The sequence below is a fragment of the Prionailurus viverrinus genome, chromosome C1 (assembly GCF_022837055.1).
Source record: "Prionailurus viverrinus isolate Anna chromosome C1, UM_Priviv_1.0, whole genome shotgun sequence".
Lineage (NCBI taxonomy): Eukaryota > Metazoa > Chordata > Mammalia > Carnivora > Felidae > Prionailurus > Prionailurus viverrinus.
The window spans coordinates 129,469,559-129,497,240 of record NC_062568.1 but is presented as its reverse complement, the minus strand read 5'-3'; the positions used below and the strand labels follow the sequence as shown (position 1 = coordinate 129,497,240).

The following is a 27,682-nucleotide window of genomic DNA, read 5'->3' as shown; positions in this document are numbered from 1 at the left end:
ATTTCATAGAGAGGAAGGTGGACTGGTTTTAGTACTCTGAAGAAAAAATAATAAAGCTGCAGCATTTCAGGTGCAGTATGATATTTCCTAATCTTTCCTATTTCTTAACAAAAGATTTTAAAGTACTTCTCTAGTCATTGAAGGTTTTTTTTTTCTTTACATAAATATTGATATATTCTTTTTCTACTCAAAGTGCCAAAGGCTACAGTTTTTAATGACTGAACAAATTGTACCACATTGTTAAGGAAATATAATGATAGTCGCTAGAACTCAGACCTCTGCATGTATATTTGATAATACATCTTTTGTAAAAAAAAATTACAAAAATATTTGTTTACATTCCACTGGTACCTTAATTTAAAATAAATGAGACTAACAGGTGGTATCTCTTCTTAGTGTTCTATTTATCTGATTTGCTAATGAGAGCACTTCTTCCTTTGTTAGGCTGTGCTTTACTGATAAAACCAAGTATTGAATAAAGAGAGTAATTATCTTTTTAAAGTAAATAAAATTATGAAAATATATATAATATATATAAAGTATTGTGTTTAATAAAATGTTATGCAATGTTTTCCAAACTGATAAAGTTTGTAAAGTGCTATAATGTATTTTGTTAAGTACAGATTAAAGCTATTGTGTGAGTATATTGTGCTAACATCATAGAAATAAAGATTAGATTTCTTCATCAAAATTGGAACATTTTGATTTTTTACTTCAGAGTATGAATGGATAATAACTTGGCTTATAGGAAAACATCTGAAGAAATAAGAATGAATCAGAACTGATTATATTCATAACTGTTTAGAAGAAAGAGAGTTGACTAACAAAAGTTGGTCAAACTATGCCATAATTTTCCCTCATCATTTAGAATTTTTATTTTATGCTTATTAAAGGAGCTCTTTTAGATTTACTTAGGCATAGATATTTTACATATCAATGTTATAAAGTATGAAAACAAAAATACGTCAGGGCCAATTGCTCTGAATCAATTTTTGACTAAGAGTAGTTGATGTGCCTCTTTTCTTCCATATTATTACCCCCCGTGCCAGATTTTCTCTAAAAGAATGCTCTACTATTAATTCCAGGATTGTTTTTCCAAGCTATTAGCATCTGTTTTATGAGTTTTACTGCTGATACTTTATATGTTTCACTAGAAGGTATTAACAAAAGTTTTTAGGCCACAATAGGACTCATGCTTTAGTCAAATGATCTTGAAGTGGCCCACTTACTGAAGTGAAGTTACAGTTGTTCAGTAATGCCTACAAGTTCATGCATAAACAAGCAACTACATCATGATTTCCACCTGGCAAACAACCATGGTAAGACACTATTCATTATAGAAAACACATTGATTTTTTTTTTATTTTTTTATTTTTTTTATGAAATTTATTGACAAATTGGTTTCCATACAACACCCAGTGCTCATCCCAAAAGGTGCCCTCCTCAATACCCATCACCCACCCTCTCCTCCCTCCCACCCCCCATCAACCCTCAGTTTGTTCTCAGTTTTTAACAGTCTCTTATGCTTTGGCTCTCTCCCACTCTAACCTCTTTTTTTTTTTTCCTTCCCCTCCCCCATGGGTTCCTGTTAAGTTTCTCAGGATCCACATAAGAGTGAAACCATATGGTATCTGTCTTTCTCTGTATGGCTTATTTCACTTAGCATCACACCCTCCAGTTCCATCCACGTTGCTACAAAAGGCCATATTTCATTTTTTCTCATTGCTACGTAGAATTCCATTGTGTATATAAACCACAATTTCTTTATCCATTCATCAGTTGATGGACAGAAAACACATTGATTTTAGAGATGATCATATGAATTACAATGTGCATCTTATAATAGTTGAAATGCAATGTTAATATTCTCTAGGTCTTGATTTTTTACCTCTAATATGGGGATGTTCAGTTCTATTATCCCTTCTAAAAGATATCCTACAGTATTTTCTAAATTTCTATGGATTATTATTAAGTATTTTATCTAGAGAGCAAAAACTAATGACAAGAGAATAGGAAATAACTTGCTGGTTTAACATGACTAACTAATGAGAATTGTCATCTTTAATCATAAAGCTAAAATAAGCAATACAGAGGAATAGCGGCAAGATGGCGGCTTAGGAGGACGCTGGGCTCACCGCACGTCCTGCTGATCACTTAGATTCCATCTACACCTGCCTAAATAACCCAGAAAACCGCCAGAGGATTAGCAGAACAGAGTCGCCGGAGCCAAACGCAGACGAGAGGCCCACGGAAGAGGGTAGGAAGGGCGGCAAGGCGGTGCGCGCTCCACGGACTGGCGGGAGGGAGCCGGGGCGGAGGGGCGGCTCGCCGGCCAAGCAGAGCCCCCGAGTCGGGCTTGCAAAAGCGGAGGGGCCGGGCGGACTGTGTTCCGACAGCAAGCGCGACTTAGCGTCTGGGAGGTCAGAAATTAACAGCTCTGCTCGGAAAGCGGGAAGGCTGGAGGACAAAGGGAGGGAGAGCTGCTGAGCCCCCTGACAACAGAGCTCAGTTTGGTGGGGAACAAAGGCGCTCGCCAGCGCCATTTCCCCCGCCCATCCCCCAGCCGAAATCCCAAAGGGAACCGGTTCCTGCCAGGGAACTTGCTCGCTCCGCGCAAACACCCAACTCTGCGCTTCTGCGGAGCCAAACCTCCGGCAGCGGATCTGACTCCCTCCCGCTGCCACAGGGCCCCTCCTGCAGTGGATCACCTAAGGAGAAGCGATCTAAGCCTGCCCCTCCTGCCCCCGAGCACCTTGCCTACCCACCCCAGCTAATACGCCAGATCCCCAGAATCACAAGCCTGGCAGGGTGCAAGTAACCCAGACGAGCCACACCACCCCACAGTGAATCCCGCCCCTAGGAGAGGGGAAGAGAAGGCACACACCAGTCTGACTGTGGCCCCAGCGGTGGGCTGGGGGCAGACATCAGGTCTGACTGCGGCCCCGCCCACCAACTCCAGGTATACACCACAGCACAGGGGAAGTGCCCTGCAGGTCCTCACCACGCCAGGGACTATCCAAAATGACCAAGCGGAAGAACTCCCCTCAGAAGAATCTCCAGGAAATAACAACAGCTAATGAGCTGATCAAAAAGGATTTAAATAATATAACAGAAAGTGAATTTAGAATAATAGTCATAAAATTAATCGCTGGGCTTGAAAACAGTATACAGGACAGCAGAGAATCTCTTGCTACAGAGATCAAGGGACTAAGGAACAGTCACGAGGAGCTGAAAAACGCTTTAAACGAAATGCATAACAAAATGGAAACCACCACAGCTTGGCTTGAAGAGGCAGAAGAGAGAATAGGTGAACTAGAAGATAAAGTTATGGAAAAAGAGGAAGCTGAGAAAAAGAGAGATAAAAAAATCCAGGAGTATGAGGGGAAAATTAGAGAATTAAGTGATACACTAAAAAGAAATAATATACGCATAATTGGTATCCCAGAGGAGGAAGAGAGAGGGAAAGGTGCTGAAGGGGTACTTGAAGAAATCATAGCTGAGAACTTCCCTGAACTGGGGAAGGAAAAAGGCACTGAAATCCAAGAGGCACAGAGAACTCCCTTCAGACGTAACTTGAATCGATCTTCTGCACGACATATCATAGTGAAACTGGCAAAATACAAGGATAAAGAGAAAATTCTGAAAGCAGCAAGGGGTAAACGTGCCCTCACATATAAAGGGAGACCTATAAGACTCGTGACTGATCTCTCTTTTGAAACTTGGCAGGCCAGAAAGAATTGGCAAGAGATTTTCAGGGTGCTAGACAGAAAAAATATGCAGCCAAGAATCCTTTATCCAGCAAGTCTGTCATTTAGAATAGAAGGAGAGATAAAGGTCTTCCCAAACAAACAAAAACTGAAGGAATTTGTCACCACTAAACCAGCCCTACAAGAGATCCTAAGGGGGACCCTGTGAGACAAAGTCCCAGAGACATCACTATAAGCATAAAACATACAGACATCACAATGACTCTAAACCCGTATCTTTCTATAATAACACTGAATGTAAATGGATTAAATGCGCCAACCAAAAGACATAGGGTATCAGAATGGATAAAAAAACAAGACCCATCTATTTGCTGTCTACAAGAGACTCATTTTAGACCTGAGGACACCTTTAGATTGAGAGTGAGGGGATGGAGAACTATTTATCATGCGACTGGAAGCCAAAAGAAAGCTGGAGTAGCCATACTTATATCAGACAAACTAGACTTTAAATTAAAGGCTGTAACAAGAGATGAAGAAGGACATTATATAATAGTTACAGGGTCTATCCATCAGGAAGAGCTAACAATTATCAATGTCTATGCACCGAATACCGGAGCCCCCAAATATATAAAACAATTACTCATAAACATAAGCAACCTTATTGATAAGAATGTGGTAATTGCAGGGGACTTTAATACACCACTTACAGAAATGGATAGATCAACTAGACACACGGTCAATAAAGAAACAAGGGCCCTGAATGAGACATTGGATGAGATGGACTTGACAGATATATTTAGAACTCTGCATCCCAAAGCAACAGAATATACTTTCTTCTCGAGTGCACATGGAACATTCTCCAAGATAGATCATATACTGGGTCACAAAACAGCCCTTCATAAGTTTACAAGAATTGAAATTATACCATGCTTACTTTCAGACCACAATGCCATGAAGCTTGAAATCAACCACAGGAAAAAGTCTGGAAAACCTCCAAAAGCATGGAGGTTAAAGAACACCCTACTAACGAATGAGTGGGTCAACCAGGCAATTAGAGAAGAAATTAAAAAATATATGGAAACAAACGAAAATGAAAATACAACAATCCAAACGCTTTGGGACGCAGCAAAGGCAGTCCTGAGAGGAAAATACATTGCAATCCAGGCCTATCTCAAGAAACAAGAAAAATCCCAAATACAAAATCTAACAGCACACCTAAAGGAACTAGAAGCAGAACAGCAAAGGCAGCCTAAGCCCAGCAGAAGAAGAGAAATAATAAAGATCAGAGCAGAAATAAACAATATAGAAACTAAAAAAACTGTAGAGCAGATCAACGAAACCAAGAGTTGGTTTTTTGAAAAAATAAACAAAATTGACAAACCTCTAGCCAGGCTTCTCAAAAAGAAAAGGGAGATGACCCAAATAGATAAAATCATGAATGAAAATGGAATTATTACAACCAATCCCTCAGAGATACAAACAATTATCAGGGAATACTATGAAAACTTATATGCCAACAAATTGGACAACCTGGAAGAAATGGACGAATTCCTGAACACCCACACGCTTCCAAAACTCAATCAGGAGGAAATAGAAAGCTTGAACAGACCCATAACCAGCGAAGAAATTGAATCGGTTATCAAAAATCTCCCAACAAATAAGAGTCCAGGACCAGATGGCTTCCCAGGGGAGTTCTACCAGACGTTTAAAGCAGAGATAATACCTATCCTTCTCAAGCTATTCCAAGAAATAGAAAGGGAAGGAAAACTTCCAGACTCATTCTATGAAGCCAGTATTACTTTGATTCCTAAACCAGACAGAGACCCAGTAAAAAAAGAGAACTACAGGCCAATATCCCTGATGAATATGGATGCAAAAATTCTCAATAAGATACTAGCAAATCGAATTCAACGGCATATAAAAAGAATTATTCACCATGATCAAGTGGGATTCATTCCTGGGATGCAGGGCTGGTTCAACATTCGCAAATCAATCAACGTGATACATCACATTAACAAAAAAAGAGAGAAGAACCATATGATCCTGTCAATCGATGCAGAAAAGGCCTTCGACAAAATCCAGCACCCTTTCTTAATAAAAACCCTTGAGAAAGTCGGGATAGAAGGAACATACTTAAAGATCATAAAAGCCATTTATGAAAAGCCCACAGCTAACATCATCCTCAACGGGGAAAAACTGAAAGCTTTTTCCCTGAGATCAGGAACACGACAAGGATGCCCACTCTCACCGCTGCTGTTTAACATAGTGCTGGAAGTTCTAGCATCAGCAATCAGACAACAAAAGGAAATCAAAGGCATCAAAATTGGCAAAGATGAAGTCAAGCTTTCGCTTTTTGCAGATGACATGATATTATACATGGAAAATCCGATAGACTCCACCAAAAGTCTGCTAGAACTGATACAGGAATTCAGCAAAGTTGCAGGCTACAAAATCAATGTACAGAAATCAGTTGCATTCTTATACACTAACAATGGAGCAACAGAAAGACAAATAAAGAAACTGATCCCATTCACAATTGCACCAAGAAGCATAAAATACCTAGGAATAAATCTAACCAAAGATGTAAAGGATCTGTATGCTGAAAACTATAGAAAGCTTCTGAAGGAAATTGAAGAAGATTTAAAGAAATGGAAAGACATTCCCTGCTCATGGATTGGAAAAATAAATATTGTCAAAATGTCAATACTACCCAAAGCTATCTACACATTCAATGCAATCCCAATCAAAATTGCACCAGCATTCTTCTCGAAACTAGAACAAGCAATCCTAAAATTCATATGGAACCACAAAAGGCCCCGAATAGCCAAAGGAATTTTGAAGAAGAAGACCAAAGCAGGAGGCATCACAATCCCAGACTTTAGCCTCTACTACAAAGCTGTCATCATCAAGACACCATGGTATTGGCACCAAAACAGACACATAGACCAATGGAATAGAATAGAAACCCCAGAACTAGACCCACAAACGTATGGCCAACTCATCTTTGACAAAGCAGGAAAGAACATCCAATGGAAAAAAGACAGCCTCTTTAACAAATGGTGCTGGGAGAACTGGACAGCAACATGCAGAAGGTTGAAACTAGACCACTTTCTCACACCATTCACAAAAATAAACTCAAAATGGATAAAGGACCTAAATGTGAGACAGGAAACCATCAAAACCTTAGAGGAGAAAGCAGGAAAAGACCTCTCTGACCTCAGCCGTAGCAATCTCTTACTCGACACATCCCCAAAGGCAAGGGAATTAAAAGCAAAAGTGAATTACTGGGACCTTATGAAGATAAAAAGCTTCTGCACAGCAAAGGAAACAACCAACAAAACTAAAAGGCAACCAACGGAATGGGAAAAGATATTTGCAAATGACATATCGGACAAAGGGCTAGTATCCAAAATCTATAAAGAGCTCACCAAACCCCACACCCGAAAAACAAATAACCCAGTGAAGAATGGGCAGAAAACATGAATAGACACTTCTCTAAAGAAGACATCCGGATGGCCAACAGACACATGAAAAGATGTTCAGCGTCGCTCCTTATCAGGGAAATACAAATCAAAACCACACTCAGGTATCACCTCACGCCAGTCAGAGTGGCCAAAATGAACAAATCAGGAGACTATAGATGCTGAAGAGGATGTGGAGAAACGGGAACCCTCTTGCACTGTTGGTGGGAATGCAAATTGGTGCAGCCGCTCTGGAAAGCAGTGTGGAGGTTCCTCAGAAAATTAAAAATAGACCTACCCTATGACCCAGCAATAGCACTGCTAGGAATTTATCCAAGGGATACAGGAGCACTGATGCATAGGGCCACTTGTACCCCAATGTTCATAGCAGCACTCTCAACAATAGCCAAATTATGGAAAGAGCCTAAATGTCCATCAACTGATGAATGGATAAAGAAATTGTGGTTTATATACACAATGGAATATTACATGGCAATGAGAAAAAATGAAATATGGCCTTTTGTAGCAACGTGGATGGAACTGGAGAGTGTGATGCTAAGTGAAATAAGCCATACAGAGAAAGACAGATACCATATGGTCTCACTCTTATGTGGATCCTGAGAAACTTACCAGGAACCCATGGGGGAGGGGAAGGAAAAAAAAAAAAAAAAAAAAGAGGTTAGAATGGGAGAGAGCCAAAGCATAAGAGACTGTTAAAAACTGAGAACAAACTGAGGGTTGATGGGGGGTGGGAGGGAGGAGAGGGTGGGTGATGGGTATTGAGGAGGGCACCTTTTGGGATGAGCACTGGGTGTTGTATGGAAACCAATTTGTCAATAAATTTCAGAAAAAAAAAAACAAAAAAAACAAAAAAAAAAAACATAAAAAAAAAAAAATTTAAAATAAAATAAAATAAAATAAGCAATACAATGGGGTTGCTAAGAGTCTACATCAACATTTCATAATATGTTAACAATATATAATATGTCAAAATAGGTGATTTGTACCCCTGATCCTAGTACCTTTCTCATCAGGTATCAGGTGAGTGCATTCTGGATTATATACATAAGAAGCTATCAATAGGGGGTATATCATTTCTGTCTTTTACAGATACTTACTTGATATCTATGGGTCATTCCATGTTACAGTTCAAAGGAAATATAAAAAATACATGCATGGTTCAGATAGTAATTTAATTATAAGGAAATCAAAAGGAATTAAAATGGTTTACTCTAAAAGGAAATATAACCTGGAAAATGGATAATAGTCTATTTCTGACTGTACATTTCATTTCCTCTGTTTATTAAATGTGTCTCCTGACTTTAATCTGTAGAAAGCTTCTAAAATGTTCTCAGATCAAATGCTCCAGTTGGATGAAAATATAGCTTTCAGTAACAGTATGATATTTCAGATAAGATCCAGTTACAGGAAATCCCCAGTGACCATGCTTTCTAATTGCAAAAGAATATCTAAATAGGTCCCTTGATCTAGAAATGACTTTTATTTCACTGTCCATACAGTTGTTAGTCAATGAAAGCTCTTAATTGTGTGTGATTGTGTGCTGTAGTCCATGATAATGAGGGAGAACTGAGTAAAATTCCATTTAACGAATTTGTTGAATGCCCATTTTATCTCCTTTACTCCCCCTACCTTAAGATTCTCAGCCATTGACTTTGAGAAAACCCTATCTAAACTTTAATGTTAGCTTTACAAAATAGTACAATTGACAAATGGGAAATGAATTTGAAAAAGACAAAGTATGAGAATTGTATTCCCATAAAATCTCCTTTTTCCCTTAATCACTTCAGGACATTTTGCACCCAGGTACTGCCTTTTAGGAAGAAAGCTAGATATTTATTTTCTGTTCTAGGAACTCTCTCTCCCCCCTTCCCTCCATGTTGTGGTTTATACCTTCTAGCTTGAGATGCCCCTCTGAGAAAAGATGCTCCATCTTTGAGTAGTAGGAAAATCTAATTCACTCCACTCTCAGCTCAATCTTTCCCAATCTGCATCTAAAGTTGCAGATATTTCCACAGATACTTCTGGAAGTATAAAAAGTCTTTTAAAAAATTAACTCAAAATGGGTCAAAGACTTAAGTGTAAATGTAAAACTGTAAAACTTTTAGCAAAAAATATAGGAGAAAATCTTCAGGACCTAGGACTAGGACCAGGCTACCAGTCCTTGGTTAGGTATGTGGCTTGCAAATATCTCTTTCAGCCTATAGTTTATCTTTTCATCCTCTTAATAGGATCTTTCAAGGACCAAATGTTTCACATTTTAATGAGGTCCAATGTATCCTCTCCCTTTATGGGCCATGTTTTTAGAGTCAAATCTAGGATATATAATAAATCCTCAGAACTCAACAAATAATAATAAACACAGTAAAAATTAAACAACAGTAAAATAACAGTAAATATTAAAGACCAAAAGAGTAAAACCGTAAGATAAAAAAAAATGAACAAAGATACGAAGAGAGGGGCTCCTGAGTGGCTGTCGGTTAAGCGTCAAACTCTTGATTTAGGCTCAGGTCATGATCTCACAGTTCGTGAATTCGAGCCCCATGTGAGGCTTTGTGCTTACAGCATGCAGCCTGCTTAGGATTCTCTCTCTCCCTCTCTCTTTGCCCCTCCACCACTCTCTCATTCTCTTTCAAAGATAAATAAATAAACTTTAACAAAAAGGATATGAAGAGACATTTTACCACAGTGGATATAGAGATAACAAATAAGTAATGAATAGGTGATCAACATCATTAGTCATTTAGGAAATAGAAATTAAAACTGCAATGAGATATTACTATACATATATAAGAATGACTAAAATAAAAAATGGTAAGAATACCAAATGCTGGCGAGAATGTGGAAGAATTGGATCACTTATCCATTGGTAGTGCAAATGTAAAATGGTATAACCACTCTGGAAACAATTTGTCAATTTCTTTAAAAAAAAAAAACAAAACTTTTTTTGTATACATTTATACAACCCAGGAACTACACTCTTGGGCATTTTCCCACAGAAATAAAAACTTATGTCCACATGCACACACAAAATGGTACCTACATATTCATCTTCATTTTATTACTAATAGCCCAAACCTGGAAACAACTCTGATGTTTTACCATGGGTAAATGGTTAAACAAATCATGGACTACTACTCAGCAATAAAACTAAACGAACTATTGACAGCACACTACTTGAATAAATCTCCAGGGAATTATGCTGAGTGAAAAAGCCACTACCAAAAGCTTGCACACTGTACCATTCCACCTCACAAGACAATACAGAGTTGAGTAGCCCATATATGGAGACATGGTTTTGCCATCTGTAACACACAACTTCCATAGTGTCTCCATTTGTCATAATTCCCAGCAGGGGTGGGGTGGGATGGAGGAATTAAAAGATAAGCAGCTTTAAGAAGAAGACATAGAAGTTTCATATGTCATGTGTAAATCTACCCAAATGGTGCAAATTAGATCTCCTTGGCAGGAGGAGAGGCAGGGGATGTAGTCTCTAGCTGAGAGGCCCCGGCCCAGCTAAAAATTTGTGTCTTCTCTAATTAGACGAAAAAGGATGAGAATGGCTCCTGGGGGCTAAGGATCAGTTCTGTCATATCAGCTTCAAGACCCTTCACAATAGGACCTATAGAGCCTTATATATCACTGCTTCTCCATACAAACCTATCTGCTGCATGAGGCCTGGCTTCCTCATTTGTGTGTGTGTGTGGGGGGGGGGGGGTGTGGAGGAGTGGGCACCTGAGTGTGAGTATGTGTGTGTGGTTTATTTTTAGCTCTCTGGAAAGTCTTTGTGCCCCGTTTTAAAATCCCCTTCGTCAGGGCTAGTATCCAAAATCTATAAAGAGTTCACCAAACTCCACACCCTAAAAACAAATAACCCAGTGAAGAAATGGGCAGAAAACATGAATAGACACTTCTCTAAAGAAGACATTCAGATGGCCAACAGGCACATGAAAAGATGCTCAACATCGCTCCTCATCAGGGAAATACAAATCAAAACCACACTCAGATATCACCTCACGCCAGTCAGAGTGGCCAAAATGAACAAATCAGGAGACTATAGATGCTGGAGAGGATGTAGAGAAATGGGAACCCTCTTGCACTTTTGGTGGGAATGCAAATTGGTGCAGCCACTCTGGAAAACAGTGTGGAGGTTCCTCAAAAAATTAAAAATAGGCCTACCCTATGACCCAGCAGTAGCATTGCTAGGAATTTACCCAAGGGATACAGGAGTACTGATGCATAGGGGTACTTGTACCCCAATGTTTATAGCAGCACTCTCAACAATAGACAAATTGTGGAAAAAGCCTAAATGTCCATCAACTGATGAATGGATAAAGAAATTGTGGTTTATATACACAATGGAATACTACGTGGCAGTGAGAAAGAATGAAACATGGCCCTTTGTAGCAACGTGGATGGAACTGGAGAGTGTGATGCTAAGTGAAATAAGCCATACAGAGAAAGACAGATACCATATGGTTTCACTCTTATGTGGATCCTGAGAAACTTAACAGAAACCCATGGGGGAGGGGAAGGAAAAAAAAAAGAAAAAAAAAAGAGGTTAGAGTGGGAGAGAGCCAAAGCATAAGAGACTCTTAAAAACTGAGAACAAACTGAGGGTTGATGGGGGGTGGGAGGGAGGGTAGGGTAGGTGATGGGCATTGAGGAGGGCACCTTTTGGGATGAGCACTGGGTGTTGTATGGAAACTAATTTGACAATAAATTTCATATAATAAATAGATAGATAGATAGATAGATAGATAGATAAAATCCCCTTTGTCCTTCAAAGCTAAATGTCAATATTCCTTTATTTTCAATTTTTCCTTTATTCTAATTTAGGGCTGGAAGGGACTTGACATATCACTCATCCTTCTAGGTATAATAACTGTGGTTACTATCTTTCACACATGAGAAATGTAGAATGCACGAGAAAGACTTTACTCAAAATCACACAAGTTGTAGATGTAAGGATGCTGAGGGCAGAGAAGAATACCTCCTGCTCATTTTTTATTCCCTAATCTTTAGCACATCACCTACCATATAGGTTGGACACTCAGTAAACATTTGAAATGAGTGAATGAATGAATGAAATATTTATACTTATAAATGCTTGTTATGCATGACCAATGTATTCATTAATCATACAGTTTGTATTATTAATCAATTTGACTGATGAGGCATTGAATATTTACTACACATTAAATTGTAAGCTTTTATAAGCAGCTCTTAGCACAACAGGTACTTGATAAATATAAGGTTCATTGAATGAGTACAGTATGTTCCATTTACTATAAGTGAAAAATTATGAAAATAAGTAAATAACAGAATTCACCATGTGAAGGAAAGTATGAGAGGATTTGGAAGAGAAAGAAATGGTTGTCCATTTGATTGTGCCCCGAAATCTTACAGTTCTCAGAAATTGCCTCCAAGACTCTGAAGCCAAATATATGTTATTTATATTTTTCTCCTTTTTATTATTTGAAGCATCTTTTTCAAATGTTGGCATTGTATAAGCCAGATCTCTTGGAACAAACTGTCTCCTCACAATAGATATGATTTTGCAACAGTTGTTTGTTCAAATGTTTCCCACCTCCACAGAAATCTCAGTGCAGGAAAGTGCCAATAAGGAATACTTACTTCTTCCATCATTTAGAAAGAAAGCAAGAAAGCAAGAAAGCAAGAAAGCAATAAAGAAAGAAAGGAAGGAAGGAAGAAAACAAAGAAAGAAAAGAAAGAAAGAAAGAAAGAAAGAAAGAAAGAAAGAAAGAAAAAGAAAGAAGGCCCACTTTATCGTCAGCATTCTAAATTATTTTTCAAATTCAAAATCAGACATTAGGGTCCAGGGACTTTAGTAATTTCTTTATTTCATGCATATCCACTGGTCTCTTATTCCCACCTAATCCGCCACTTAGGGTATCACAATTATTTCCAGAATTATGGAGTAATGAGTCTTAGGGATCAGGCTGACAAGTGTTCAGATTCTAGCTTCAACTACTGTGTGCCCCAGTTTTCTTGCCTGTATAATAAGCATAATAGTTTAAGGTTGTTATGGAGATGAATAAATAAATATAGGCAAATCATTTGAAACACTGTATGGCAGTATATATGTATTGGTTCCTATTCTTGGGAAATGTTGTATGACTTCCTTATCTCTATTCTTCACTCCTCTCTAGAAATCTAGAACTAAATACACAACTGCCTGTTTGATTGATATCTATCCTTAAATATCTATAATTATCTCAAATTTAACATTTTCAAAATAATTTCCAGGTTTCTATTCCCGGATGTATTTTTCCATCTTAGTAAACCATTGACCCCACTACAGTTGCATCTCTACCTCAATGGCATTATCCATGACCTCTAAGAATGTCTAGTGACCTTAATTAATCCAAATAAAGTCATCTCTAATATTATTGGTACACCAAAATAATTCCTTTATTTATTCAGTTGGCAAATATTTGTCAATTACATTCAACATGTCTATCTTCCAGAAACAGATTTTAGAAATGCAGAACACTTGAGTGCAATCCTGGCTGGATCACTCACCAATTCTGTGACCTTGAGCAACATCCCTACCCTTCCTGAAAAGCTGGGCAGGTTGCTAACTCAGATCCTATCTTGAGTTTTCCACCCAGCAGCTGCTTCTCAGCATGTTGTACTGATATCTGCTTCGTCTAGTCTCACAGTGGCCCACCACTGACTTCTCTGCTTGTCACCATCAATAACTATTAGGCATGGTAGCTTAATAGGATGCTGTTCCTTTCACATGGATTTAATGAGGAGGAAGATGAAGAAAAGTCAAAAGTTCTTGTTACTATCCCTTTCTTTTGTTCTCCATACTACCACATATATGCATCTATATAGATGTATTCAAGTAACCACAGGAGATGATAAACACAGGAGGTGAAAACATTAAAACTTTGTGCTAAAAATTAATTTCCTGCAATTAAACAAAAAAGCTATCAAGCATGAAAAGACATGGAATAAACTTAAACGCATATTACTAAGTGAAAGAAGTCAGTCTGAAAGGTTTCACTGTATAATTCCAATTATATGACATTCTGGAAAAGGCAAAACTATGGAGAGAGTACAAAGATCAGTGGGCAACCATTTTATAATATATTTCCGTAGATTTTCAGTACTTCTTTTTACCATTGATCATTCATCTTCCAGATCAAGAGAGAAAAATACTAACAAAAATGTAGTAGAGATCTCTCTGCTAAGATCTTAAAGTGTGTCCTTCCGATTAACTTTCCAATCCAAATGCAGTTATTGAAATAAGACATATTATTAAAGGGTGCTTTTATTCTCTTGCCTCTCTAATGAATCCTTCCTCCCCTATAAATTTTTTTTTTGCTTTGCTTATATTAGTCAGTGTATATTAACAAATGTCTTGAATTTTCCAGTCTTAAATTTAAATTTTTACCTGTGTCCAAAATATGTACTGTTACTGATGAAATTTTGTTTGAAAGTAGTCAAACTTTTCTCTTTTTTTAAATGTGTGTTTATTTGAGAGAGAGACAGACAGAGAGAGAGAGAAAGAGAGAGAGAATGAGAGGGGCAGGGGCAGAGAGAAAGGGAGAGAGAATCCCAAGCAGGTTCAGTGCTGTCAGCTCAGAGCCAGACGTGGGGCTTTATCTCACAAACCCTGTGATCTTGAGACCATGACCTGAGCCAAAATCAAGAGTCAGATGCTTAACTGACTGAGCCACCCAGATGCCCCAAAAGTAGTCAAGCTCCTCTTGATCAATTTTTTAAAAATACATGTGCTTAAGTTAAAGGGCTTTAAATAATTTCATATAAAACAGTGATCATTTCATAAGAAATGAAATGTGGTCCATACTTTAACAATTACACCTTTTAGTAAATACCTCAGGTGATGATTATTCTCACTAACATTTTGGAAACCATTTGGAAACCATTGCAATAGGCCATACTCACCAAGTGGACAGGAACTGTGTTTTACTCACCATTGTATTTCTAGTGCTTACTACAGGGCCTTGGCATTGAAAAAAACTATCTATCTACATGATTTTATTAAATCCTCCCAACTTACTAGATATTACTATTTCAATTTGAAAAATGACAGGCAAAAACTCCAAGAAGTTCAAGGACTTTGTCAAGCTCACTAACTAGCTCTTGACAGACCTGATTTTAATACCCAGGGTTCCTGGATTGCAGCTGTATCTTTGATGGTGAGCCACACAAAAAAAATTGGAATTTTCCCCCCTTCATGGAGAATTATCAGGCTCAAAAATGTGCACTCATTCAGCTTGGAGGAGGCATCCAGATTTGGAGGGAGGTGGAACAATGCGTTAAATTCACCAAAATTCCATCATGGGAATTTAGCCTGGAAAACTCTTTATCAGCAGCAAAAAAAGTACTGATTTTTTTTCTTTTTTTTTTTTTCAATGTTTTTATTTATTTTTGGGACAGAGAGAGACAGAGCATGAACGGGGGAGGGGCAGAGAGAGAGGGAGACACAGAATCGGAAACAGGCTCCAGGCTCCGAGCCATCAGCCCAGAGCCTGACGCGGGGCTTGAACTCACAGACCGCGAGATCGTGACCTGGCTGAAGTCGGACGCTTAACCGACTGCGCCACCCAGGCGCCCCTGATTTTTTTTCAATAATACATTTGATCAGAAGCCTTGTTCTAATATGAGTTCACTTTATCTTTTAAGATAAAGGTAAATCAAATTACTAAATCTGTTTTTTTTAATTATTTTTTAAGAAACACTATAGTTTATTTAGAAACTTTAGATATATCTTAGAGAAAAAAATAAGGGCCTCTCCCAAAATCCATGACCAGCTAGGTCATGACTACTGTCTCTAAACTGAGCTTTTAATGTATTCTAAAATTTTTATTAATCAGTAGACACCAGGACCGGGGCAGGAGCCTACATACTCATTTTGTCCCCAATCTAAAAGGTTCCCAGTAAGCAACCATCCTCCTTCAGCTCTGTTAACCCTGCTCTGTCAACTTCACACATGGCTTGCAAGACCTTGGAGCATCATCATTGAGTGGCCTCATTACCAAGTCGGAGAAATTCTTTCAGTTCCTGTGTTCTAGGTTGTTAGGCATATATAATGCGTGACATGTGGGTTTATGTACACTGACTATAAGAGAGAACATACACCTGTATGTTAGTCAAAGCTTCCAAGTAGTGGCTATATGAATATTTCATGTTTCCTCCTGGCCAATGCTTCTGTAACCTGTTTTTAAGTGATACAAAGAGAGAGACAAGAGTACAGGAGAGGTAAGTTTCCATAGGAACAAATGTCACAACAGAAAAACCTGTTAGAGCTAGAGCTTTGCCTCCAGCTCAACTGAACTCACACCACCAGTGTGTTATGAGCAGCACAATTCCCTAATTTAATTGCATTCTACAAAGGCATCTCTAAAATCCTTCCATAAGCAATAAGTATTTACAACTTTCCTTTTCATTAGGCATTTTGCTTTATTTTTTACAAACTGGACTTTTGAATGTCTTTAGCCATGAAGTGAAATAAACTCACCAAAGTTTGAATCCTGTCCTATGTCCATATTGACAAGTTCTTAGGGAATAAACCCAGAATGCAGCCTTACCAGTAAGAGAACAACCACTAAAAATACTCCCCCATATCATAATATACAACATTGCATTATTATACTTAACATAAAATATGTAAAATAAGTGTTATAAACATGGACTCTCTGGCCTCTGAAATAGAAATGTTTTAAATCAGAAAATTAGCTATATTTTTTGTTTGGATTGGTATAATTTGAATATAAGAGGAAAAAAGCCAGCTAAAGCATGAATATCCTAGGAGAAAATTAAGGCAATACAAAATAATTACTTTTTCTTAAATACTAGTTGTAGTAAATATAACTGTTAAAACACACTGGCTACTTGACAGAAGGCATTAAGAATCAAAAATAATAATAATAAAGTAATAAGTAACTTATAAAACTTTTCTAAATTTGCAAGATGAATTAATATTAAATAATTCAACTTAGAAGAAAAATTGGTAATTTACAAATTACTTCTCATGATCAATATAAGAAAGCAGTATTATTCTGCACTATATTTTAAGGAATCAAAGGAAAAATTCCATTTTATAAAGTCCATAATTATCATGTAAACTCTAGGACTTCTGTTTATAGCTTTTGAAAAGGGGTTTAAGTATTAAAACAGCAACAACAGATAAGTTCTAGAAATCTATTATCTTTGAATTCTTATTTCTTCTCTCTCCACATACACTTTATCATAGAACTCTGTGTTCTGTCACTTCTTGTCCTTTACCCATGACCTCACTCTAGCACTTCTTTGGCCCCCAAAGCTCTAGGTGCCCACCCTGCAAGCTTCCAGTGCTCCAATGCAGAATCACTCTTCCTTTTTGTATTTACCTGTCCACATTCCCATTCCTAATGGGCAAGTTTCTCAGAGGTTTGCCAGAAAGGTCTGATTAAATTATTTTGCAATATGATGTAAGTGACTGATGGAAATGTCACTGTGTTGTACTTCCCAGAGTGATATGCATTCAAAAGGGAAATTGATAATCCCCCACAATTAATTTGTTGATTCAAATCCTTTGGAAATGAGAAGAAACATTTTTTTTTAATTTAAGTAAACAAATGAATTCTCAAAGGAAGAATGAATCTATAATGTTAGAACATCAGCAGTAACACAGCTGTAGACACCAACAGTCTCTTAATTTGCATAGTTTTTAAAACATTTTTTAAGGTTATTTATTTATTTTGAGAGAGACAGAGACAGTGTGACTGGTGGAGGGGGAGAGAGAAAGGGGAAGAGAGAGAGAATCGCAAGCAGACTCCACACTGTCAGTGCAGAGCCTGATGTGGAGCTGAAACTCACAAAACATGAAATCATGACCTGAGCTGAAGCCAAGAGTCCAATGCTTAACCAACTGAGCCACCCAGGCACCCCTTAATTTGCATAGTTTTGACAACTAACTCCTTCACATACAACTATTAGCTCTGCAATAAAATTTTGGAAACTTAGAAGCTACCTGATTTATTCTTCACCACCCTGTCCCACAATTCTGAATTTGCAGCACCAATTACCTTTAAAATGGAAATAAGGATGAGGTTAAAAACAAGAGGCTGTTTAAGTCACAAGAGCCTCCAGATTTTCTTCCTCATTCTCCATTCCCTACCTCTTCAGAAAACTGAAGATATGTCCTTGAAATGATGAGACAGAGATTTATTTGAGAGGGTAAGAGGTCTGTCCCTTGGAAACATACACCAGAATGGGGCAGAAATCCATATTAAAACTTTCAAGTTCAGTGCGAGTGTATCAGTCACATACTGAATTTTGAAAACCCAATCTTTTTGTTCATTGGGATCTCAGAATGATGACAGGTAGGCTACTAATCTCAGGTCAATGGTAGAAAACTTCATTTCAGAGAATTTGACTGGCTCAAGGAGAAAAGAACTAAAGATACTGCTATTAGCCCAAATGGATTAACCAGCCCAGAGATCAATGAATCAGGAAGATATAATAGTCCTAAACGTAAATGCACCTATTAACAGAACTTCAAAATATGTAAAGCCAAAATTAACAGGACTGAAAGGAGAAATTAAATCCACAATCATAGGTGGTGATTTTAACATTATTTTCTTTGTAGTTGATAGAACAGGCAGAAAAAAGTATTAAAAACATGGACATTTTGATAAACACTATCAAAACTTGACCTGATATTTATACTTTACACACAACTGAAGAGTACACATTTTTCTTAAGTGCACTGGGAAACACTCCCTATGCAGATGATATGCTGTGCCATAAAACAAGTCTCAGTAAGTTTAAAAGGATTTGAAATCATATGCTTTGATACCTTAAGTGCATTTAATTAAAAAATCAATAAGATATCCAGCAAATCTCCAAATGGTTGGAATTTAATCAGCTTATTTCTGAATAACTGATGGAGTAAGGAAGAAATCACAAGGGAAATTAGAAAATATTGCTTATTAAATGATACCTAAAACACAACATACCAAAACTATCAGGATATAGCCAAAGTAGTGCTGATGCAGTACTTAGAAGGAAATTTATAGTTTTAAATGTTCATATATATATATATGGCAAAGCCAGTGATCTAAAACAAGGGACTGGGCTAGACACCAGAAATTCAATGGTAACTAAAACACTGCCCATCTCCTTATGGTGAATACGGACTAGTGCAATGGTTGCCCTATATTAGCATGAAAAATCACCACCAGGAATATTTACTAAAATGTAGAATCATTAGAATGTAGACCCAATTACAGTTTCCCTTATGAAGCAATCACTGTTTCAATATGTCCTTCACAATGAGGATTTCCATGTCACTAACAAACATATGAAGAAATCCAATTTCATTACATATTAGGGGAGTGTTAATTGGAAACAATGAGAATTCACTACACACCCAACAGAATTACTAAACAAAAAGGACAGAAAATGCCAAATGCTGCAAGGATGTGGAACAACCAGAACTCTCACACACTGTTCGTGAGAATTTAAATCGGTAAAACTACTTCGGACAACCGTTTGGCAGTAATGGCTAAAGCTGAATGTGTATAAACTCCATGACTCATCCAAATTTCTTTCCTTAGTATATACCCAACAAAAATGCTTACATATGTTGACCAAAAGCCATGTACAATCATATTCAGAGCAGCGCTATTTGTAAATAAAAACTAATAAACACTACCTAAATGACTATCAAGGTAGAACAGATTTTTAAAATGGGGACATAGCCACATAATTAGATACTACATAACAAAAAATAGGAAAAACTACAAATATATGCCAAATTTGGATGAATATCTTTAAAAAAAAATTTTTTTTCAACGTTTATTTATTTTTGGGACAGAGAGAGACAGAGCATGAACGGGGGAGGGGCAGAGAGAGAGGGAGACACAGAATCGGAAACAGGCTCCAGGCTCCGAGCCATCAGCCCAGAGCCTGACGCGGGGCTTGAACTCACGGACCGAGAGATCGTGACCTGGCTGAAGTTGGACGCTCAACCGACTGCGCCACCCAAGCGCCCCAGGATGAATATCTTTAAGGAAACATGGAATAAAAGGAGCAGCATCGATAAAATAGTATATACAGAATGATTCTATTCATATAAATTTCAAAAACAGACAGAACTATTACATGGGGGTTGAAGTCAGAATCATGTTTAGCTGTGGGGGATGGGGAGTGGGGGTGACTGGTAAGAGACATGAAGCTAACTTTTGGAATGCTGGCAATGTTCTACTCTTTGATTCGTGTGTGCTGCTGACATTTGAAGGTTCACATGGTAAAAACTCACTGGGTTGTAGACATAGAATTTGTTCACAGAAATTTCCTGTTTGTTTTAATTAAAAGTTCAAATAAAAATAGAAGAAATATTTCCCATGGTTTTTAGTTTGATTCATGAAAGTCATCACCAAAGTATCTTCACTATCAGGATTTCTTATGCCTACAATTGCCAGCCACAGTTCTTTTTCTCCTTACATTTAGTTAAAATGGCTTGGACTCTTCATTCACACTTACTATGTACTCTTTGTGTGTTCAAATGAATGGGATATCATTAACATTTTCAGAGTCAAATAATAAGTTTAATGTTTCATTAAGAGGATAATTTTTGAGGTTAATAATTGACCATGTAATCCCCGTGTATTCCTATGTAATCCTTTTTGAATCAGGCTAGTGAGGCTTACAACTCCCTGAGAGTGGTGGTAGCTACTTGAGTTATGTCCTTTTGGGAATGGAAAGCATTGCTTTCCGAAGCTGAACAAATCTATATTGAACCATAATCCTCCTATTCTGTACCATTGGAGATATCTGGTATAATTTAAAATCTACTTCTTGCACTCTAATCATTTTCTTTTTCTTTTAATAGACATACAGGAAAACAAGTAAACTTTTCGCAAGTTTTGCAAGTAAACTTTTGAGAAGCCTTTAAACAAATATTCATAGAAATATGAATTATCTTGTGTTCCTTAGTAAGTTATAAATGGTTTTTGTTGTTTAGGAAAATATCCATTTACTCACATTGGTTTATGTTAAGTTAAATTGCAATTTGCCTTGGAATTTAGTGCATAACTGATATGAATTTAGTGAATGAAGGATCTTAAATTTCTGACATTCGTTTTATACAACTTCATTGTAAAGCACTGGATATCTATAGATTTTCGAGAAAAGTCCATTCATTAAAACATTTATCAATGGAATATTTGCTTTCTTTTGTTTTATCTTTGATAAATTAAAACATATTTTTTAAAAAAAGATTAAGAAGAAAACTAAATTCCATTCCTACCAGCATTAGCTGTAATTCTTACTGTAATCTTATCAGTGAGCCACAATCATGAGTTCAGGAATGACTGCATTAGTGCGCCAAATGTGTCAGCTGAAAATAACTACACAATTAATTGTCAAGGGATTTTATCACTTTGATGGTCATATAATATGATTCCTGGACTCTTCCAAAGGTGTACAAAGTTTGTGCAGTGGTAGTCGTGGAAGACATGGGTCTAGGTCAAGATATCTATCAAATCAAAATGATTTGGACATGGCATTTGAAATAGGTTTAATATTGTTTGCCTTATTATACAGGCTTCTCAAAGTACATGAGTTTTATATTTATCTAGTTTTCTTAAAATAACTGATTTCTTCACAGCATCTTTTAAAATGAGAGCATGCCTAGCTTCATTACAGCTACACAAATTTAAATAAAGTATAATTGTAGATTGTTTTTGCCTCTGTTACCGTCTTTGAAAAATATCCTATTCTTCATTTTTCCCTAATAATTATGAGATATTTTGTGTTTTATTGCTTTCTATTCATAATACTCACATCTTTACTTACACTTTCATGGTTTCTGAATTGATTGCTGTTTCAGTTTCTATGGTAACTCTGCCAGTTGCCTACCTATAAATAGTCATTTTATAATAGGCTCATGAAAGTTCAATTTTTGAATACCCTTCTGCAATAAGGAGAATTTCTAGAATAATAACATATAAATCAAGATTTAGGAAAACAGACATCTTATACTTTTCAGGGTGTAAAAATAGATGACTAAAATTGAAAGTTCAGTTAAATACATGCTGGCAAGCACATGGCAAAAGGAGAGAATACTCGAATATTTAAACGGAAAAATGTACAGTTGGGACATACTTTTCATTTCAGGCTCCAGTGAAAATTCATGATACCTTTTAAATAACATTTATTAACCACATACAAACTCCCCAGACTGCTTTCCTTTTCTTATACTACTTTTCAACATGATTTTGTAGAAATTATTATTATACCTATGGATATTATTCCTTGGTTTTATTTATATATATAATAGATTTTTATATTTATATATATTTAAGATATATACAGGGTCCATGTGTAAAATAGATCCATGTATATTTGAAATTTAATATATGATATGATGTATATATACATCTCATATATCTTCCAATCTATTTTTTTTTATCTTTTAATGTTTTTTATGTTATGGTTTCATTTGCCAAACAGGTATTTTAATTTATGTAGTCAAATATGTCAGTTTTCAAACAAGAATTTATAAAACGGGGTGCCTGGCTGGCTCAGTCAAGACAGCATGCAACTCTTGATCTCAGGGCCACGAGTTTGAACCCCACATTAGGCCTAAAGTTTACCTCCCCTCCAAAAAATTTAAAATAGGTCAGTGGTTTCTGTGGATTCTGTGTCTCACTTAGGAAGCCTGTCCTATTACAAGATTATAAAAACATTTCCTTGTATTTCTTTTTTATTCTTAAATAATCTTAAAAGTATATTATGCTATTAATCTATTTGGAAGTTATTTTTGTGTTTATTGTGGGGTGAGTTTCTATTTTTTATAGACTGTCAATTGAATTATAGGTAGTTATCATTTCCTTGATAATTTTAATGCCCTATTTATCAAATATTAAATTTCAAATAGACATGGATATATTTTACACATGGACCCTGTATTATGGTCCTTCATTTATTTGTTTTATTCCTACACTGATATCTGCTTGTTTTAACATATAGTAGTATATTTCAGGTGTGTGTTAGTATTCTGTTTATTTACCCCTCTGTTTGAACTTTAGAATCAGCCTGAAGTTCCATAAAATCCCCATTACTGTTTCCACTTAGTTTATTATTTAATTCAGGAACAAGGTACATTTATATAACATTTAGTCTTCCCGTTCAGAAACACAGGAAATGTCTACATTTACTCTGCTCGGTTTTATGTTTAACAGTAAAGTCACATTTTATTCCCTGCTCAGAAAAATTGCAGAATTTTATAGTTTTTGTGCTATTGTATGTGGAATATTTTTTCAGTTTTTTTCTGTTTCCTTCTTGTAATTAATGCTGCTAATGCTAGCATATTTATCTAGCATTTAACCCCCTACCTGCACTATTGTATTAGTTCTATTGGCTTTTTGGTTCTTTAATATATATTTAAAGACTTACTAATATATGCTTTCATTTTCTACCCACATATCTTATAAATCTCATAAATACAGTTTTGTACACTTTGGGGAATAATCTAAATATGTACCAAATCTTTGGGAGAGACAATAAATGTATATGAGTCTGTACATTTCTGTCCCAGTTAATGCATTAATACTAGAGACAGAGTGCAGACTCTAAGTCCACAAAATAACATATTAATATTTTTAAACAAAAATTATCAACTTCAACTTTTCCTTGATTTAAGATGTATTATAAATTTTCACATGATATAATCTTCATTGAATTATGAGCTCCTTAAATTCTGTAGGTCCACCTTATTCAAAATATCTTTCAGTCACCAGGCCCACCCAGTGAACTCAGTCTGTGTTGTTGGATCAATCAATCAATCCTTAACACTCTAATTACTTTTAGTCAACAAAGAAAAGCCTACAGCTTGATTGAAACCTATGAAATTTTCTCTGCTTTGAAAATATTGTAATTTTATACCATATTTGGTCTCATTCCTAAATGCTTTTTATTTGTAAAAATGATTGTGCATTCAACAGAAAAAGGGGCTCTTTTCAGTTTAATCAGAATCTGCAGGTATCTTGCACATAAAGGCACAGAAAGATAAAAAAAAACATTATGCTCAAAAATGTCTATTTTTCCAGAAAAGAATCTTTGAAATGAAATACTAATATCGTCTGAATACTTGTCAAGTTTTCCTTTTCTTCTAGAATTTGATTGTGACTATCATTAGCATTGTACTTTCTGGGTGGTTTTCATGATACAAATCATTAAGTTGTATTGTCTGTGCCCTTTTAATATAGCAAATGTAAGTTAGATATTCCTGACAGTGTGTTAGGATAGACACATATAAATTACTCCTAAAAGTTCAGATTCACACGAATCACTTCTTTTGAGGTTTCTTCAGAGAATGATTGCAATCACATAAAGAAGATTCAAGAAAGTAACTTCATTTTATTGCATTCAGGACAATGTTCCATTGATGAATGGATTTTGCATTCATTGCAGGGGAGATTGTGTAATGAAATGTATGTCAGACATTTAATGTCTGTCAGACTATTCATTTCCTTCGTATTTAAAAGCATAAGCTGACCTTATCAGATGCCTAATAAGTGAAGTAATTATACCTTGTACTAAACAAAGTATCTTTCATTATAACAAAAATGAGATTTGGTTACATCATAAAGATATTATTTTTGATGTTCAGTAGTTTATGCTTAAATATATATTTCTGGTGCTAAAGAAACTCAGCCATTTATTCAAACAATAATATTTGGAATGCCTACAGCAGTGTTTTTAAAATATATCATTGTTGGAAGTATGGCAAAGAAAACACAGTATCAATAATCAAATATTAGCAATGCTGTCCATTTCTTGATCTGTTCAGACAAGTGGTAGATAGCTACAGCAGAATATATTCCATTTATTTCCATACAAATAGTATTTCATTTGAAAATTATCAGAAGAGCAATGACTAAAAGAATGGGTTGTGGCTGTGCTGCAAAGCAGAACTTCATATCTGTGAGGAAATAAGTAGTTCTAGAAACTAGAAATCACAAGACATATCCCTACCGTAAATTAGATTATTTCCCTAGTGCTCTAGTTATGTAAATGTTATCTCTGATGCCATATTTGCAATGTTGTCAACTTCTAGGTAGATCAAAAGGCTCCCATTTACTTTCTCTCCAGTTTGCTTTTTGACTGGCTGCACCCTGCTCCTTGGTCTGTGCATATGCCAGTAAAAGTGGCCTTTTGGTAACTATGCATTGCTAGGACTTCTTTTAATGACTGACATACTCTTCTCTGTACATGGTCCAGCCCTTTATCTCTCTGAGCATTTTAGAGTACAGAAATATTACCTTCTCAGTGAAAACAACAGCATTTTCACTGGCCCAAAAGTATGTCGTGTACTATGGGAACCCTCTTTAAAGTGAGGTTTTATTTAATATTAAACTATTTGCTTCCCATAAGGCTTACAAGTCATAGAAAGCTTAGGACATCTTTCTTGAATAGACTTTATATGCCTTATCCTATTTGTGTCTGTCCTAAGGCCAAACTTCTGTTCCACGATTTGTATTCCACTCATAGTCTTGGTTCTCTTCACCCTCCTCAGGTAGTGTTCCCCTACAGGATAGCTTTCCCATCTTGACCATCAGAATCCATCATATTATACAGATGCCTTTGACCTCTTAGATGTCTGAGTAGAAAGTACAGAAGAGATGTTACAAATGTCAGTCTCCACGCTTCACTCTGACACATACAATTTGCCATCATGTTTCTCCCTGCTCTGCATTATTTATTTCCATGACAGTATCGCCTTCTCAATCACCCAGGCTCTTTGTAGTTTGGGTCCCCTGACCACTATTTTCTCTCAAGATGTTCCCAGTTTCTCTAAAAGAGAAGTCTCCTGGCTCTGTCTTGGAACCCTGGATTCTGCTTCTGCCAACGTGTGGACCCAACTAGGTTTGCTGAGCATATATTCCAGATCCCAATTTCCCTATAGAATAGAACATTGATTAAATAATCTGAACTTTGATGCATTCTAAGTTCTATTTTGAATCTCGTCACATGGCTCATACATCTCTGCTTTTTAAGATTTACTTTCAGACCTATGAATTACTTTTATTCTCCCACCCTCAATTTCCAAAGTATTTTCCCATTTCTTTTTCTATTTACTTTATATCATCAAGAATTTACTGGGCAGCTCATGTACCTGGAACGTACTTAATACAAAGACATGGGCCCTGGCCCAAGAAGCTAACTTTTCAAAACTTGTCTTTCTTTCAAAGCACTCTGAAGTCCAATTTATGCAGGTTTAAAGAATCGGAATGACAGAAAAGGAAATGGAGAGATGTGAACCAATAATTTTTATTTTGTTTTTTAATGTTTATCTTTATTTTTGAGACAGAGAGAGACAAAGCATGATGGGGGAGAGTCAGAAAGAGGGAGACACAGAATCAGACACAGGCTTCAGGCTCTGAGCTGTCAGCACAGAGCCTGATGCAGGGCTCGAACTCATCAACTGTGAGATCATGACCTGAGCTGAAGTCGGAAGCTCAACCAACTGAGCCACCAAGGTGCCCCGAATTTTTAGTTTTTTAAGTATGACTATCATGTACTTGAGACTGGTAAACATTCATGTTCCTAGAAGAGTTTTTGAATATGCTATTCTTAGATTGCATGAAAGAAGCAGAACTTAAATACAAACTTTATCTATAGATGTAATATCTAAAATGGTATCTGATTTTACTTAAATTTGACCACTGCTAATCTGAGTCAGCATATTGTATAAGCTTCTGAGAGCACAGAGATAAATTATATATAAGGGAAAATTAGAAACTGCTTACATCAGAAAGTTCCAGTAATAATAACAATTTGTAAAAACCATGGGAGAATCTAAAACAATACAAATTACAACACAAAGAAAATATGGGAATCTTACCAGGAAAGAGGTATAAGCAAACAAAATAAAGAAAATCTGTTCCCAACCCTTATCAGATTGGAGGTATGAGACAATCTTAAATTACAGTGTGGCACTATTGATTGTGGCTGCTTGAGAAATTTTCATCTGCACAATGAGAGAATTTAAAATAAAGGATAATTTCATATCCTTCCAAAACTGAAGCACTTTTTAAAAAAAGAGCTTCATGTGTCTCATGATATTTTTATAAGAATTTTAACAGAAAGTTCTCTGTCCTGAGTTTTATGTTCATTTTCTACTGAAAAGGAAAACTTTCCTAACAAAGGGCTTGAGGGAGAATGGAGACAAACTTCTCTGACCCCACAATTGTAACCAGGGGTCCCCAAGTTGTAATATAATTATAGGGAAGCTTTTGGTAGGAGTCCACTAAGAAGCAAGGAAAAGCATTAGCGGATGCTTTGAACTAAGGGAACTTCTGCATAGACTTTATAGACCCTTAAGCATAATGAATGCCTGATATTTGCTTAGCTAGTTTATTATACACTTTCCTAGTTTTCCTAGTGTGTTTTTATGCACAGATCTAATTCATTGATCCTCTCAATAGGTTTGTGGGAAGGAAAATA

At 36.4% G+C, this 27,682-nt stretch overlaps 1 long non-coding RNA gene across 1 annotated transcript in view; it reads right to left on the bottom strand.

Annotated features, from left to right (window-relative positions):
• Positions 1-27,682, bottom strand: part of LOC125172029 (uncharacterized) — a 201,739-nt gene that overhangs the window by 57,234 nt on the left and 116,823 nt on the right. The window lies entirely within an intron of this gene.